The following is an 18,782-nucleotide window of genomic DNA, read 5'->3' as shown; positions in this document are numbered from 1 at the left end:
CTGGCACCCCTATAATTCTGATGTTGGTACGCTTGAAGCTGTCCCAGAGGCTCCTTACACTATGCTCGCATTTTTGGATTCTTTTTTCATTTTGCTTTTCCGGTTGGGTGTTTTTTGCTTCCTCGCATTTCAAATCAATGACTTGATTCTTGTGCTCCTCTGGTCTGCTGTCGGGAGTCTGTATAATATTCGTTATTTCAGTCCGTGTATGCTTAATTTCTAGTTGGTTCCCCAATATAAGATCGAGGGTCTTATTAGTTTTCTTGTAGATCTCATTAAGTTTATCGGCGGCTTCTAAACAGCTCTTGAGAGACCTTAAAAGTGTGGTTCTGAACTCTATATCTTCCATTGACAATTTTGTCCTGTTTCTTTGTCTCCGCATTTTGTTATGCTTCCTTGGTGCACCCCCTAGTGGTCTTTGTTCGCAGTCTTATAGTTAAATCTTGATTGTTGTAGCTAATTCCAGGGAGGGTTTGACCTCCAGGCCAAGTGGCTCTGAGAATCAGCTGTGTCAGCAGTGAGAGAACTTCTGTCCTCTAGGGAGGTGCTAATCTAGCCTTTGCCTGAGGCTATCCGGCAAAAGCCTCTGTGCAGGGCTTGGGCGGGGCGGGTCGCACAGGATCAACAGGGTGGGCCTGAGAGAGCAGTTATGGCGGCTCTCAGTCCTGTCCCCAGGGGCTCTGCCTCTCTGAGTCCCAGCACCCGCTGCAAAGCTCAGAGAGAAAGCTGCACTCGCTCTGACCGAAGCCAGACAGTCCCGCTTCTCCCGTTTGAGTCTGGGTCCCTAAAGACTCGCCCGGATCTGGAGCTCAGAGTCTGCGACTCCCTCCCGATTGAAAACGCCAACCGCGCCCTCCACCGCCAGCCCGCTCCACGCACTCCGCACCTCAGAATTTGACTTCAGCACTGTGCCTCCTCTGAGTGTCCGTATGCGTTTCTCTTTCCTCCTAGTTGTAGGACTTCCACTCAGCCAGCGTTCCTGTGGTTCTGGGTGATGTCCCTTCCGTTTTTTGGTTTCACTTTTGAAGTAGTTGTTCAAAGCAGCAAACTCCGGCGTTAACCTATGCCGCCATCTTGGTTCTCCTCAAGAACTAAATTTAAAAAACTTTTATTTAAAATGTTGACATTCCCCAAGTGGGTGGGGCTCCAGCACAGAGGCCATGCCATCTTGAAAGGGAGAGCAGTGGTGGCTAGGAGCACAGTTTCACCACCACCCAGATTGGCCTTGGACACCATCCCGGACCTGAGCAGTGAGCCACAGGCCAGTGGAACCTTGTAAGGGACCCCTACCATTGGCTCTGGGACCACCCCTCCCTCACCACCACTGCAGTGACTTGCAGAGTTGCATGCCACTCCCACCATAAGTCATATGCCAATGGGACCTTGCAGGCAACTCTAGCCATGGGACGTGGGACCCTAAGCACATCCATAACAACTTGCATGAGGTTGGGATGAGGCACATAGTCAGACAACCTGTGAGGAGACTACAACTATGACTGGGACAATAACATTCAAGACCCATCTACATCAGGAGAACCCAAATAACTCAAGTAGGGGACTTTGCTAGAACACTCAGCCCAGGAGATCTGCGTGATGCACCAGTGGGTGCCACAAAACACCTACTATATAGGACCACTCCCGAAAAATCTGAATCACATAGCAGTGTGATCTAAGACATAGAAACAAATACAAAGCAACAGAAGAAACGGGGAGACAAAGAAACAATACCCCCCAAAAAGAAAAAAGAGGAATAGCCAGAAAAGGAACTAAATGAAATGGAGGCAAGTAATTTGCCAGATAAAGAATTCAAAGTAATGGTTATAAGGCTGTTCAAACATCTGACTGAGAATTACAAGCAACTCAATGAGAATTATAAGGAGCTGAATGAGAAATACACCAGAGTAAGAATCAAGAGGAAATGAAGAATGACATAGCTACAATAAAGAACACCCTGGAAGGTTATAAAAGTAGACTAAAAGAAGCTGAGGAATGTGGATAGGGTAGAAAACAACACCCAATCAGAGAAGCAATTGGAAAAAAAATTTAAAAAGCAGGAGAAGAGTTTAAGGGAGCTTTGGGACAACATGAAATGAAGCAACATCTGCATAATAGGGGTGCAAGAAGGAGAAGAAACTGAGCAAGGAATACAAAACCTGTTTGAAGAAATAATGACAGAAAATTTCCCTGACTTGGGAGAAAAAAGTCACACAAGTCCAGGAAGCATAGAGTCTCAAACAAGATGAAGCCAACAAGACCCACACTAAGGCACATAATAATTAAAATTACAAATGTTAAAGACAGAGAAAAATGTTAAAGGCTGCAAGAGAGAGACAGAAAGTTACCTACAAGGGATCTCCCATTAGATTATCAGCTTATTTCTCAACAGAAACACATCAGACCAGAAGGGAATGGCATGAAGTATACAAAGTGATGAAAAGCAAGGGACTGAATCCAAGAATACTCTATCCAGTAAGGTTATCATTCAAAACTGAAGGTGAAATCAGGAGCATTGAGGCAAAAAAAAGGACAAGGGAGTTTATTACCACCAAACAAGCAATGCAAGAAATGCTAAAGTGATTGTTGTAAAAAGAAAACATAGAAATGGAGGAAGGAACACAGGCATAAAGAAAAAGAATGGCAACAAACAAGTATGTATCAATAATAACCTTAAATGTAAATGGATTAAATGCTCCAATCAAAAGACATAGGGTAGCTGAATGGATAAGAAAACATGACCCATATACGTATATGCTGAGTACAAGAGACCCACCTCAGAGCAAAGGATTCACACAGACTGAAAGTGAAGGGATGGAAAAAATTTTTTTTCAGGCAAGTGGAAATGAATAAAAAGTTGGGGTAGCAATACTCATATTTGACACAATAGACCTCAAAGTGAAGGCCATAACAAGAGATAAGGAAGGCCACTTCATAATACTAAAGGGATCGATATAACAAAAGGATATAATTCTGGTAAACAAATATGCACCCAATACAGGAGCATCCAAATACATTAAAAAAAACTTCTAGAAGATATCAAGGGAGAGATCAACAGCAATACAATCATAGCAGGGGACTTTAATACCCCATTGACATCACTGGATAAATCTTCTAGATAAAAAAATCAATAAGGAAACAACAATCTTAAATGACTCACTAGATTAGATGGAACTAACTGACATCTTCAGAACATTCTATCCCAAAGCTACAGAATATACATTCTTCTCAAGTGCACATGGGACATTTTCAAAGATTGACCACATGTTAGGACACAGGCTAAGTCTCTACAAATTCAAAAAGATTGAAATCATATCAAGCATCTTCTCAGATCACAATGGCATAAAATTAGAACTCAAATAAATACATGAAAAACAATAAAATACAAACACAGGGAGGCAAAATAGCATGCTATTAAACAATGAATTGATTACCAATGAGATCAAAGAAGAAATAAAGCACGTCCTGGAAACAAATAATAATGAAAACAGAACAATCAAAAATCTATGGGATATAGTGAAAGCAGCATAAGAGGGAAGTTCATAGCACTACTGGCCTAATTAAAAAAACATAAGAAAACTTGCATTACGTTATCTAACCCTACAATTTAAAGACTTGAAAGAGAGCAACAAGAAAAACCCAGAATAAATATAAGGAAGGAAATAATAAAGACTAGAGCAGAAATAAATGACACAGAGACAAAAAAAACCCAAACAACAAAAATTAATAAAACCAGGAGCTGGTTCTTTGAAAGAATCAACAAGATTGATGAACCTCTAGCCAGACTCACGAAGAAACAAAAAAAGAAGACCTAAATAAACAATCAGAAATGAAATGAAATCAGAAATGAAAGAGGTGAAGTAACAACAAACACACAGAAATACAACGGATTGTAAAAAAGAAAATACAATGAACAATTCTATTCTAACAAACTGGGCAAAGTTGATGAAATGGACATAGCCCTAGAGAAATACAATCTCCCAGAAAACCTGTATTGGCTGATAACTACTGGAAAAATGAAGCAGTAATTAAAAAAAAAAACAAAAAACTTCCAGCAAACAAAAGCTCTGATCTGGATGGCTTCACCAGGGAATTTTACCAAAGATTCAAAGAAGTAACACTTATCCTTCTCAAACTATTCCAAAAAAATTCAACAGCAAGGAACACTTCCAAGCTCTTTCTATAAGGCAAGCATTACTATAATCCCCAAACCAGTTAAAGACATTACAAAGAAAGGGATGACAGGCCAAAACCCTGATAAGCATAGATGCTACAATCCTCAACAAAATTTTAGCAAATCAGATCCAGCAATGTATTTTAAAGATAATACACCATAACCAAATGGTATTTATTCTGGGGATGCAAGACTGGTACAATATCTGCAAATCAATAAATGTGATACAACATCACATAAACAGATTGCAAGACAAAAATCAAATTATCATATCAATGAATGCAGAAAAAGCATTCAACAAAATCCAACACCCTTTTTTGATAAAAACTCTCAGCAAAGTGGGAATAGAAGGATCATACCTCAACATAATAAAAGCCTTATATGACAAACCTACAGCCAATATCATACTCAATGGGCAAAAACTAAAACCATTTCCCCTAAGAACAGGAAACAGACAAGAATGCTTACTTTCACCACTCCTGTTTGACATAGTACTAGAAATACTAGCCACAGTGATCAGACAAAAAAAAAAGAAATAAATGGCATCCAAATTGAAAAGGAGGAAGTAAAACTGTCACAGATGACATGACATAAAAAACCCTAAAGACTTCATCAAAAAACTACTAGATTTAATAAATGAATTTAGCAACATAGCAGGATATAAAATGAACACCCAGAAATCTATGGCATTTTTATACACCAATAATGAACTCTCAGAAAGAGAAATTTTTAAAAAAATCCCATTTACTATTGCACCATAAAATTAAGATACTTAGGAATAAACTTAACTAAGGAGGTAAAAGACCTATACTCCAAAAACTAAAGGACTTTGAAAAAAGAGATAGAGGAAGATATACACAAGTGGAAGAATATACAGTGTTCATGGATTGGTAGAATCAACATCATTAAAATGTCCATACTAACAAAAGCAACCTGTAGATTCAATGCAATCCCTATTAAAATACCAACAGCATATTTCACAGACCTAGAACAAACTCTCCAAAAATCATGTGGAATTTAAAAAGACCACGAATAGCTGCAGCAATCTTGAGAAAGAAGAACAAAGTTGGAGGAATCACAATACCGGACATCAAGTTATACTATAAAGCCACCATAATCAAAACTGCCTGGTACTGGCACAAGAAGAAGCATATAGACCAATGAAACAGAACAGAGAACCCAGAAATCGACCCAAACCATTATGCTCAATTAATATTTGACAAAGGAGGCAAGACAGTCTCCTCAATAAATGATGTTGGGAAAATTGGACAGATACATGCAAAAAAAAAAAAAAAATGAAACTAGACCACCAACTTACACCATACACAAACATAAACTCAAAACGGATAAAGGCCTTAAATGTAAGATGGGAAACCATAAAAATCTTAGAAGAATCCACAGGCAGCAAAATATCAGACATATGTCATAGCAATATCTTTACCTGTACAGCTCCTAGGGCAATGGAAACTAAGGAGAAAAACGTATGGGATTACATGAAAATAAAAAGCTTTTGTACAGCAAAAGAAACCATCAACAAAATACTAAGAGAGCCCACTACATGGGAGAACATATTTGCCAATGATACCGCCGGTAAGGGATTAATCTCCAAAATGTATAGGGAACTCATACAACTTAACAAAAAGAAAATAAACAATCCAATTAAAAAATGGGCAAAGGATCTAAACAGATACTTCTTCAAAGTGGACATACAGAAAGCCAAGAGACATATGAAAGAAAACGCTCTAAGTCACTAATCATCAGAGAGATGCAAATTAAAACAATAAGGTACCACTTGACATCTGTCAGAATGGCTATCATCAAGAAATCAACAACTGACAAGTGTTGGCGAGGATGTGGAGGAAAAGGAACCCTGGTACATTGCTGGTGGTAATGCAGACTGGTGCAGCCTCTGTGGAAACAGTACAGAGTTTCCTCAAAAAATTAAAAATGGAACTCCCATTTGACCCAGTGATCCCACTTCTAGGGATATATCCCAAGAAATCAGAAACACCAACCAGAAAGAATATATGCGTTCCTATGTTCATAGCAGCACAATTTACAATAGCTAAGATTTGGAAGCAGCCTAAGTGCCCATCAGCAGGTGAGTGGGTTAAAAAGCTGTGGTACATCTACACAGTGGAATTTTATGCCATTGTAAAAAAGAAAGAACCCTTATCATTTGCAACAACATGAATGGACCTAGCGAGCATTATGTTAAGTGAAATAAGCCAGTCAGAGAAAGATAAGTTTCCCATGATCTCACTCATATGTGGAATCTAATGAACAACATAAACTGACGAACAAAACTAGATCCAGAGCCATAGAAGCATCAAACACTCTGTCAAAACTCAGAGTGAAAGCAAGGAAGGATGGGCAGGTGGGAAGAGATGAACCAATGAACTTGTATACGTATATGCATAACCCATGGACACAGACAATAAGGTAGGCCTGCTGTGGGAGGGACAGGGGTGGTCTGGGAGAGGTCATGGCGGGGGGGGGGGGGGGCAAAGGGGACATATGTTTAATCTTTCAACAATAAAGATTAAAAAATAGCCGAAACCAGTTTGGCTCAGTGGATAGAGCGTCGGCTTGTGGACTGAAAGGTCCCAGGTTCGATTCCGGTCAAGGGCATGTACCTGGGTTGCGGGCACATCCCCAGTAGGAGATGTGCAGGAGGCAGCTGATCAATGTTTCTCTCTCATTGATGTTTCTAACTCTCTATCTCTCTCCCTTCCTCTCTGTAAAAAATCAATAAAATATATTTAAAAAAAAAAGATTAAAAAATAAAAGGACATTAATTTTAATTTATGTATATATTTATAATTTTAATAGGTTTTTAAAAATATTTTAGAAGAGACAATTTGTTGGGCAATATATACAAATAATTTAATATTTTTATTTCTTACATTTAGTTCATATTTTTTTATGAAAACACAACATTTTATATGGTTTGAATGCACTTACATTTTAATTTTATATCTTTACTGCTGGTAAAACAAATTATGGAAAATATTCATAATAACAGTTAATTAGTGATTTTGCTAATATAAAATCAATAAAAATTGTAGCTAGTCTGTAAATATTGGTATAGTGAGTAGATATAATGTAAATTTAAAACATATTTAACCACATTTATGAGTATGAATTATACCCAAGATCAATAAAAATCTATTATATAAGCAGTTTCTCAAGTGGGGGCTCTCAAAAGGGGGTATAAGATATGCCAGGATTAAGGAGGGGGTGGGATTTCTCAAAGTCTTTGTTAAATATACTGTATCTTCTGGAATACAAATTTTCTCTTTGAAGCTTTTATTTAGATATGAAAACAGAGTAGGTGGAAATTTAAGCAAATATTTAAGGTAAACATAGAACTTTGGAGAAATGTGTATTTATTGAAGATGGTTAGGCCACTTCCCCAGGGCTGTGCATTTATATACGTGTGTGTGTGTGTGTGTGTGTGTGTGTGTGTGTGGTGTGCAGCTGATAGTTTTCTCTCCTAGTACTTCAGTGGAAAAAATTAAAAGCACTGAAAGAGAGAATGAACTATTGCACAGGATTAATATGTTTAGGGAGGGATTGACCGAATCCTTAAAAAATCCTCCATTTGCAGAGAAGAGAGGCATCACACCATGTTGCCAGATTAACCGATTGTCTGTGTGTGTGACACTAATGAGACGAAGTCATCAATCCTGAGGGGTTGGTTGCTTGAACTCTTACTAGTATGCAATTGCTTGGCCACTGGCAAAAGTGAAGGTGAGAATATGGAAGACACAGCACAATCTGTTCTGGGAACAAATGAAACAAATATTTTCTACTAAAGGGGGGTAAGTAGTGCTTCTGACATGCCTATCTGTGTTCTGAGTCCTCAGTTCCACGGAGGCACTATGAAATCTCAAGTGAGTTCCATCCTGCTTTCTGTTCCTCTCTGCTCGCTCTATTTTCTCATTTTGCAACGTGAGGGTGGTCATTCTAGGGAGAAGAGTCAGGAAAAAAGAAACAAGAATGTTAGGAGTTAGGTGGCCTAGTCTTAGTTCTGCCTACAGCACTAAATAGTCATGAAATTTGGAGCAAGTTCATTGAACGTTGCTAGGCCCCTTTTTCCTCGCCTATTAATGAGAGTTTTGGTGACAATATGATCTCTAAGTTTTTTTCTAATTCTAATGTTCAGGATTATTTTTGAACAATTTCCTGCGAAGTTTTCCTTTTGTTTTGTAATCCCCTAAAGTGTAACCTTGATGAGATTTAAAAAAGGCTTGATCACATAGCTTTCAGAAACCGTTAAGAGGCGATGAGTTTCCAAGCTTCTGAAAATACAGTCAAACCTTGGTTCTCGAATGTCTTCCATCTCAAACAATTCAGTTCTCAACCAAGTTGTTCACAGAAAAATGTCTCCATTGTTGAATAAAACTTTGGTTGTCAACTGACAACCCTTTCATGCTGATATCTATATGATCAGTCACACATCTCTCAGGCAACAAACAAACAAACAAAGAAGAGAATGCGAAAGTATGAGTCACTTTCCTGCTGAACCTCACGTTAACTTCTTAGGAAATTGTGCTGTGAATATTTTCATGGTTTTTTGTTTGTTTGTTTGTTTGTTTGTTGTTTTTTTGCTTTTGTTGCTGCTTAAATATGTAGAGTAAGTCACCATGGGTCCTAAGACAGTTAGTGATAGCAGCAATGTGACAAGGAAAGTTATGAGAACAAGAAATAATAGAAAAAGAAACAATTTCAAAGTATGATAGAGGTGTTCACATGTCTGATATGGCTACCAAGTATGGCATGGTGAAATCAATGGTTAGCACAATTTTAAAACATGAAGAGGCCATCACCAGTGCTTTTGTTGCTAAGGGTGTGAAAGTATTCACACAACAATGATCATAGGCAGTTGAAGAGGTAGAAAAATTGTTGTTGATTTGGATAAATGAAAAGCAGTTAGCCAGTGATCGCATTTTGGAGGCAATGACATGCTAAAAAGTGAAGATGCCGCATACTAACCTCCGAAAGCTGCCCTTGTGACAAGTGCCGAGAGTGATTCATTTAAGGCTAGTAGGGGGTGGTTCGAGAAATTTCAGAAAATAATGTAGTGAGGCATGGGGAGTGTAGCCAGTTCTAACAAAGTAGCTGCTAATAATTTTGTGACAGAATTTCAAGAATATGTAGAGGCAAAGGGATTTGTTCCCCCAACAAGTGTTCAATTGTGATGAGACAGGCCTCTTCTGGAAGAAAATGCCAAGAGGACCTACATCACACAGGAGAAGTCACTGCCAGGACACAAGCCATTGAAGGACAGGCTGATGTTATTGTTGTGTGCAAATGTGAGTGGGCACTTTAAATTGAAGCCTCTATTAGTTTGCCATTCTAAAATCCTGTGAGTTTTCAAGAAAAAAATACTGTTATAACAAACAAATTGAAAGTGGTATGGATGGCAAATAGCAAAGGTTGGGTAACCAGACAATTTTTTTTTTAATCCTCCCCTGGGGATATTTTTCCATTGATTTTTAGAGAAGGTGGAGGAGAGGGAAACACAGAGAGAAACACATTGATTGATTGCCTCCTGACCATGGCCTGGGCAGGAGAGGAGCCTGCTGCAAGGTATGTGCCCTTGACCAGAATCAAACCCAGGACCCTACAGTCCACAAGCCAATGCTCTAATCACTGAGCTAAACCAGTCAGGGCCAGGCAATTTTTTATTGAGTTGATTTACAACCAGACAATCAAAGAGTCCGGGCTCCCTGGCACTACTTGAGTCAATTAAACAGAGACAGGATTGAATCATATGTGAGCATTTATTCCAACAATGCCAGCAGTATGGAAAACCAGCAGGTCATCCACAAAAAATCTGCTCTGTCCCCCACCACGAGCCAGCTGCTTATGTTGGGTAGAAGGAGGAAGATTACATAGGGAAGAAGGCAAAAGGGATAAGAATGGGTATGCAAAATGGACAGTTTACAGGTAATGTGGGCTGGTGTGTTGCAAAGGCCTATGGGTATGCAAAGGGCTGGGGGTTTTCAAAGGGCTGGCACCTCTGGTTTCTGCTACAAAGTTGTTAATCTTTCCATGACAATAGGCAGCTCCCAGATGTGGAGGATGGGCCGTATGTTCAGGTGTGCAACTCCCAGCCAGGTTGGAATGTGCTTTCTTTAATCAGAACAAAACAGGCAGGGTTAATAGAGCATGATTGGTATTTCTTATAATTATAGCTGGTCCCCAATATTCTATTTCTGCCCCTAACAGATTCATGAAGTGTTTGCCCCAAGTATGAAGAAATACCTCTGGGAAAAACAGTTACCACTCAGAGCACTTCTTATCATGGACAAGGCTCCTGCCCACCCTCCAGGCGTGGAGGCCAAGCTGATGGAGGAGTACAGCTTCATCCCTGTTAGGTTCTTGCCACCTATCACAATTCCTCCCATCTAGCCCATGGACCAGCAGGTCGTTTCTAATTTCAAGAAACTCTGCACAAAGACCCTGTTTCAGAGGTGTTTTGAGGTGACCTCTGAGTCTAATTTGACCCTCATGGAGTTAGTTTTGAAAGGAACATTTTAATATCCTCACTTGCTTGAGGCTCATAGAGAAAGCATGGGGGGAAGTGTCTTCCAGGACCATGCAATCAGCCTGGAAGAAACTGTGGCCTGAGCCATTTGCTAACAGAGGCTTTGAGGGCTTTGGGGAGGAACCTGTGTCTCTTGTGGAGGGTATTGTGTCTCTGGGCAAGTCCATGGGCTTGGAGGTGGGTGGTGGTGGGGAGGAGTTGGTGGAGCACAAAACACTGAGCCGACCATGGAGGAACTCCAAGGCCTTCAGAGGGGGCAGCCACAGAGGGCAGCTGAGGAACACTCTTCAGAGGAGGAGGGAAGGGAGGATATTCCTATTTCACTAATCAAGGGAATACTTGGGAAATGGGAAGAAATGCAAAGTTTTATTGAGAAATGCCACCCCGACAAAGAAGTAGCAAACCCTGAGATCAACTTCTTCAATGGCAATGCACTGTTTCACTTTAGGCAAGTGTTAAAACACAGGGAAAAGCAAACATCATTGGATAGGTTTTTAGTGAGACAGAGGCCTAGTGAGCCTGAAGCAAGTTCTAGTGGAGCAAAGAGACAAGAGAAAGAGCCTAGAACAGCTACCTGACTTTTTTATGGACAGGACTCCCGTTCCAAACAATAACATCCCTCCCTGTCTCCCCTCCATATTCAGTCATCAACAGCTCTTAAAATTCAAGTTCTAGTGTGTACATAAATTTTCATTTTTACTGTCTATTTCATTTCCTTTTTTGTTAAATTTTCATTTATATTTCATGTCCTTTTTGTTTTTAAAGTGTTTATAGATTAAACAGTACATTAGACATATACTATATATAAGAAAGGTTAAAACAGGGAATCAGTTCTGGATCTGGAATGAATTAATTTAATTTACATTACTTTTTATATTTATTTATTTCTAATTCTTTATTATTTATACTGTAGTATTACATATGTCTCCTTTTCCCCCCATTGACCTCTCCCCGGCCACCCCCACCCCCCAGTACATGCCCTCACGCCCCTAGTGTCTGCGAATAATTGGTTATGCTTATATGCATGCATACAAGTCCTTTGGTTGATCTCTTAACGCTTCCCCGCACCCCCCCACCTGCCCCTCCCTTCCCTCTGAGGTTTGACAGTCTGTTTGCTTCTGTGTCTCTGGATCTATTTTTGTTCATCAGTACATGTTGTTTGTTAGATTCCACAAATGAGTGAGATCATGTGGTATTTATCTTTCTCTGACTGACGCATTTTGCTTATCATAATGCTCTCCAGGTCGATCCATGCTGATGCAAATGGTAAGAATTCTTTCTATTCTACCGCAGCGTAGTATTCCACTGTGTAGATGTACCACAGGTTTTTAATCCACTCATCTGCTGATGGGCACTTAGGCTGTTCCAAATCTTAGCTATTGTAAATATACATAGGGGTGCATATATCCTTTCTGATTGGTGTTTCTGGTTTCTTGGGATATATTCCTAGAAGTGGAATTACTGGATCAAATGGGAGTTCCATTTTTAATTTTTTGAGGAAACGCCAAATTGTTTTCCACAGAGGCTGCACCAGTCTGCATTCCCACCAGCAATACACAAGGGTTCGTTTTTCTCTGCATCCTCACCAGCACTTGTCGTTTGTTGATTTGTTGAAGATAGCCATTCTGACAATGGCTATCAATGGTGTGAGATGGTACCCCATTGTCATTTTGATTTGTGTCTCTTGGATGATTAGTGACTTTGAGCATGTTTTCATATGCTTCTTGGTCTTCTGTATGTCCTCTTTCAAAAAGTATCTATTTAGGTCCTTTGCCCATTTTTTGATTGGATTGTTTATCTTCCTTTTGGTAAGTTGTATGAGTTCCCTGTAAATGTTGGAGATTAAACCCTTATCGGATATAACATTGGCAAATATGTTCTCCCATGCAGTGGGCTCTCTTGTTTTGTTGATGGTTTCTTTTGCTTTGAAGAAGCTTTTTATATTGAGGTTGTCCCATTTGTTTATTTTATCCTTAGTTTACATTGCCCTAGAATATGTATTGGTAAAGATATTGCTAGGACATATGTCTGATATTTTGCTGCCTATGGATTCTTCTGGGATTTTTATGGTTTCCCATCTTACACTTAAGTCCTTTATCCATTTTGGCTTTATTTTGTGTATGGTGTAAGTTGGTGGTCTAGTTTCATTTTTTTTGCATGAATCTTTCCAATTTTCCCAACACCATTTATTGAAGAGACTGTCTTGACTCCATTGTATGCTCTTGCCTCCTTTGTCAAATATTAATTGAGCATAATGGCTAGGGTCAATTTTGGGTTCTCTGCTCTGTTCCATTGGTGTATATGTCTGTTCTTGTGCCAGTACCAGGCAGTTTTGAGAACAGTGGGTTTGTAATATAGCTTGATATCTTTCAATCACTCCAACTTTGTCCTTCTTTCTCAGGATTGCTGTGGCTATTCGGGGTCTTTTTTTTATTCCAGATGAATTTTTGGAAAGTTTGTTCTAGGTCTGTGAAATATGCCGTTGGTGTTTTAATGGGAATTGCATTGAATCTATTGATTGCTTTGGGTAGTATGGACATTTTAATGATGTTGATTCTACCAATCCATGAACACAGTATATTCTTCCATTTGTTTATGTCTTCCTCTATCTCTTTTTTCAATGTCCTATAGTTTTCTGAGTTCAGGTATTTTCCCTCCTTAGGGTATCTTATTCCTGGATATCTTAATTTTTTGGTGCAATGGTAAATGTGATTTTTTGTTGTTGTTTCTCTTTCTGTGAATTCATTATTGGTGTATTAAAAAGCCATAGATTTCTGGGTGTTAAATTTGTATCCTGCTACATTGCCAAATTCATTTATTAAATCTAGTAGTTTTTTGATGGAGTCTTTAGGGTTTTCTATGTACAATATCATGTCATCTGGGAATAATGACAGTTTTACTTCTTTTTTTTTTCAATTTGGATGTCATTTATCATTTATTTCTTCTTCTTGTCTGATCGTTGTGGCTAGCACTTCTAGTACTATGTTGAACAGGAGTGGGAATCCATGTCTTGTTTCTGTTCTTAGGGGAAATTATTTTAGTGTTTGCCCATTGAGTATGAGGTTTGTCATATAAGGCTTTTATTATGTTGAGGTATGATCCCTCTATTCCTACTTTGCTGAGAGATTTTATCAAGAAAGGGTGTTACATTTTGTCAAATGCTTTTTCTGCATCAATTGATATGATTATGTGATTTTTATCTCTCAATTTGTTTATGTGATGTATCACATTGATTGACTTGCGGATGTTGTGCCTTCCTTGCATCCCCAGAATAAATTCCACTTGGTCATTGTGTATGATCTTTCTAATGTAATGCTGGATCCGATTTGCTAGGATTTTAGCATCTATGTTCATCAGAGATATTGGCCTGTAATTCTCTGTCTTTGTAGTGTCTTTATCTGGTTTTGGGATTAGAGTAATGCTGGTTTCATAGAAAGAGGTTGGAAGTGTGCCTTCCTCTTGAATTTTTTAGAATAGTCTGAGGAAGATAGGTTTTAGTTCTTCTTTGAATGTTTGGTAAAACTCCCCTGTGAAGTTGTCTGGCCCAGGGCTTTTGTTTGCTGGAAGTTTTTTGATTACTGCTTCAATTTTCTCAATAGTTATTGGCATATTCAGATTTTTTTTATTCTTCCTGATTTAATTTACATTATTTCTAATGGGGAAAAAATTATTTGGATTTTGAACAAATTGTTTCTCTAACAGCTTTCAAAAAAAATTAAGTTCGGGAACTGAGGTTTCACCATATAAGGATTATAGCTACAGTTCTGATTTCGAATTAGGAGTATCAGTATGAATGAATCATGTATATTTAAAAAAAAAGCTTCTAGCTCTGTCCACTGAAAAGGCCTAGAAATAGAGACAACCAAGGGGTCCAGGCTGCCTGTCACTACTTGAGCTAATTAAGCAGTGACAGGGTTGAATCATAGATGAGCATTTATTCCAATAAAGCCGGCGTATGTGAGATCAGCAGGTCATCCACAAAAATCTGCTCTTCCCCTCCCCACATGTCAGCTGCTTTTATTGGATAGAAGGGCAAAGATTACGTGGGAAGGAAGAATTACAGGCATGGGAAAGTACGTAAGGTATAATGGTTACAGGCAATAGAGCTGGAGGTTGCAAAGGGCAGGTGCCTCTGGGACTAGATAATTTTGGCCACGAGGTTGTCAGTCTTTCCATAACGATAGGCAGTTCTTGGGAAGGAGGATGGACAGCATTCCGATGTTAGCTCCCATGTCCCAGGGCGTACAACTCTCAGCCAGGTTATAATGTGCTTCCTCTAACCAGAACAGGACCATCATGTTAACAGGCCATGATTAATATTTCTTATAATTATAGCTAGTCCCCAATATTATATTTCTGCCCCTAATAAAACCAGGAGCAATAAGCACTCCTAGCACCCAGACTAAGGTCTTTGTATACTAGTTTTCTCTAAACATAATCAAGGCATGTAGTGGGTGTTGTGCTGTGTCACCCAGATCCCCTTTCAGGATGAAGATCTCATTCCTCCCCCCTCCCCCCTGAAGCTGGGAGCACTGGAGGCTTCTGGTTCTCAGTTGAGCCACTATCTGGGCATTGCTCTAAACCAAGATTTCTCAACCTCAGCACTATTGTCATTGTAGACTGGACAATTCTTTGTTGTTGGGGGCTTTTCTGTGCATTAGACGTTTAGCAGAATCCCTGGCTTCTACCCACTAGATACAAATAGCCTACTACTCATGGTTGGGACAACCAAAAATGTCTCCAGATATTGCCAAATATCCCTTGGCCGGGGGGAGGCTTGGGTGTGTGCAAAATTGCCTTGATTGAGAACCACTGCCTAAAATGAAGACAGCCACTTCACTCAAGGTTATACCTTTTGCCCAGGGGTGGCCCACGTCCCATAACTGATTAATGTAGGTTATAAAGGTCAGGTGCTCTTGCCTCAAAGCAGGACAACTTAAAGGGATAGACTATCTCCAGCACTTCTGTGGGATTGGCTGTGGGTACACTGCATTTCAACTTCTTCCTTGGCCCAGTCCTACTGATTCGGGTTGTTTTCCTGAGCAGGATGCAGGGGTGATTTCTTCCCTGGGTCCTTGTCCAGATGGATCAGAAGAATGAAGCCACGGACGAAAGGTGGTAGATGAAAAGGGTGGCAATGTATTGGAAGCAAATACAGACTACTGTGCAGGGAGGGGGTCCCAAGGGGATTACCCACAAAGTCCCTTCTTCTAAGGTTTATAAATGCTGTAGTTCCTTGTTTCTTCATGCTCCCTTCTAATTGGTCACTCTTTTTGCAGAATATCAACCTCAAAGCCCACACCCCACATGGTGCCTCCCTCAGTCTCTCCCCCTTATCCTGTAACATTTCTCTATTTCCTGTGAAATCTGTTTTTCTTTTTCTGCCATTTGTAGGCATTTCTCTATCTTCTGTGAAAGTTTGTTTCCTCCCCCCCCTATACCCTTGGCTTTTCCTTATCTTCTGTGAATGGATGTCTTCCTCTCCCCTTATCCTGTGGCACCTCTTTTTTTTTTTTCTGTGAATGTATGCCTTCTGGTGGCTCCAAGCCCTCACCTATGCATTCCTCCCCCATGGACCCTCCTTATTCCTAAAACTCTCTAAACCTGCCTATTTAAGCCCTAATCGGTTTGGCTCAGTGGATAGAGCATCAGCCTGCGGACTCAAGGGTCCCAGGTTCGGTTCTGGTCAAGGACATGCACCTTGGTTGTGGGTACATCCCCAGTAGGGAATGTGCAGGAGGCAGCTGATCGATGTTTATCTCTCATTGATGTTTCTAACTCTCTATCGCTTTCCCTTCCTCTCTGTAAAAAAAATCAATAAAATAGGGGAGCACTATCTCAATTCGTTGAGGTTCTGCTTCCTGGCATATGTCGACAGTTTGGCTCAAATAAACTCACAAAAATTCTTTTAAAAAAAAAATCAATAAAATATATTTTAAAAAAAATAAAAATAAATAAATAAACCTGCCTATTTTATCCCTAAAACTCTTTCAGTCTCCCCTCTGATCAGGAAATTTCAACTGCTGTTGGGGACAAGGGCCAACAATCATTCTGGCTACTTCCTGCTGGACAGGGACATTGATTGGGGCAGTAGTCAAGGTCCCATCGGAGGTGGGCAATCTAGAGGTCTACGGAAGAAAGATGCAGTGGCCTCCATCTGTGGTTCCATCAGGAGGACAATTTGTAGCTTCAGGGCTTCTAAGCTGGAGGATACAAAACATACCAAAAGGTTAAACAGGCAAGGGCCAAAGATGAGTAATAAACACAACACAAACAAAGGTCTGAGAAGGGGAGCTAGCCAACTTCTCAGGGATGGCATCATATCTTTAATTTGTGCCCAGACCTCCGGGGCAAGAGATTGTGAGGCCCTTTCTTTTAGCCAAGATACTTGTTGCAAGATTCGAGTTGTTAGTTCCTCTACCTCTTTGGAGGTGTTTATGTAGATGCAGCAAGAAGTACTAATCATGGCATTCTGTGAGTAAGGACCATGTGTGCTAAAGAATCTATAGACTTCTGGATGTCCCTAAAGTTCTGGTCAGCATCTTCAGAAACTTGAGAAATGGCTCTGGTTAGGTTGGTGACTGTGACTGCATTATAAGTGACTCCCACCATCAATCCAACTATAGCAGTCATTAAAACATTACTCCTAGAACCATGAGAATAATAGGCTCCCATACATGTTAGATTAGACCACCTTATGTGTTGGAAGAGAATTATTGCTGAATGATGGAATTATTGAAGACTCGGGTGGTGGTCTGATTCAGCCTCCGCTGTCCTATAGTACAAGATCTGACACATTCTTTCCAATCTAGATGCTGGGGTCCCCAGGATATTGAATCATTGTCCCCTGCAAACAGATATTCCTCCGGGAGGCACAGGAGGCCAGGAGTAACAGGGATGGTGGAATTGGCATCTAGAGAAGCATCTATCTGTTCGAGTCCTTGACCTAGGTGGGTAGGGAGTTTGCTGTGTAGAACTGATCTCCGGAGATTGTAGTTTATAATAGAATGTCTAAGAAACCAGTTGTATATGTCTTTTTGTGTTTTGTAGTCACAAGCATGGCATGGGGCCTGTTGAGAGAGGCTGCAGGGAAGTATTGTATGGGAGATTACAGGATTTGAATATGGGTATCCAAGACAAGGAGGGTCTGGGGTCTGGTTAAAACTAGGATCTATGTTTGTCATATAAGAGTAACCTCCTACGGTCCTAGTGAAGGCTATATTTTTAAGAGCTTTCGGAACAACGATCAGCAGATTGGAGATGCCCAGAGGTGCTCATGTAAGGGTAAGGCAGCATGACTCTGAGAGGAACATGGGAGATATATATCCAATTGAGATAATCTGACCCTGAATTGCTCATAACACACCCAGCCGTCGGGAATTTGGGGAGCCAGTATGGCTGAGAAATTCGTTAGGACATTAGTTTCCCAGTCTCCTGCTATACTAGGGATACAGAAAAGGGCTATAGGTAGGAGCATTTTATGGTATTTCTGTGTCCCAGCAAGGGCAGAAAAGGTCTCCTTCAGGTACTGGCCTAGGGTTCTGGCAACACTCCGAAAAAGGCAGAATAAGAACTATTAGGAAGATGAAAACAATGATTATCCAGAAATACCAAAGCATGTTACTCATCTGGCACTCGTTGACTCTCCAGGATCCTTTCGAAAGAGAAGTTTCAGGTCTTCCAGAGGTTCACATGAGTAGCAGTCTAGTGATTCAGTTGATGGCAATACATCTTCATCTTCCTCCTGTGCTAGCATCCAACGCTTTAGTCAAGACAGATATATCCAGGAATCGACTCCACTGACCTTGATCACAGCAGGGGCTGGATAAAATTATGAGATAGGGACCCTCCCATCATGGTTTCATAGTAGTAGAGCGGATAGGTAAAGCCTTAATGAGTACCAGATCTCTAGGTGTTAGGGATAGAACCTGGGGTTCCCTGGGTCTGGCTTCAGAGAGTTGTTGTAAAGTCTGCTGAAATTTAGCCAGTGCTGTAATATCTTGTACTAATGCCATGGTTTCCTTGAATACAAGGAAGTCATTGGTAAGAAAAGGATGG

Source organism: Myotis myotis, unplaced genomic scaffold (genome assembly GCF_014108235.1).
Source record: "Myotis myotis isolate mMyoMyo1 unplaced genomic scaffold, mMyoMyo1.p scaffold_m19_p_10, whole genome shotgun sequence".
NCBI classification, from domain to species: Eukaryota; Metazoa; Chordata; class Mammalia; order Chiroptera; family Vespertilionidae; genus Myotis; species Myotis myotis.
Note: the sequence above shows the minus strand (reverse complement) of the source record.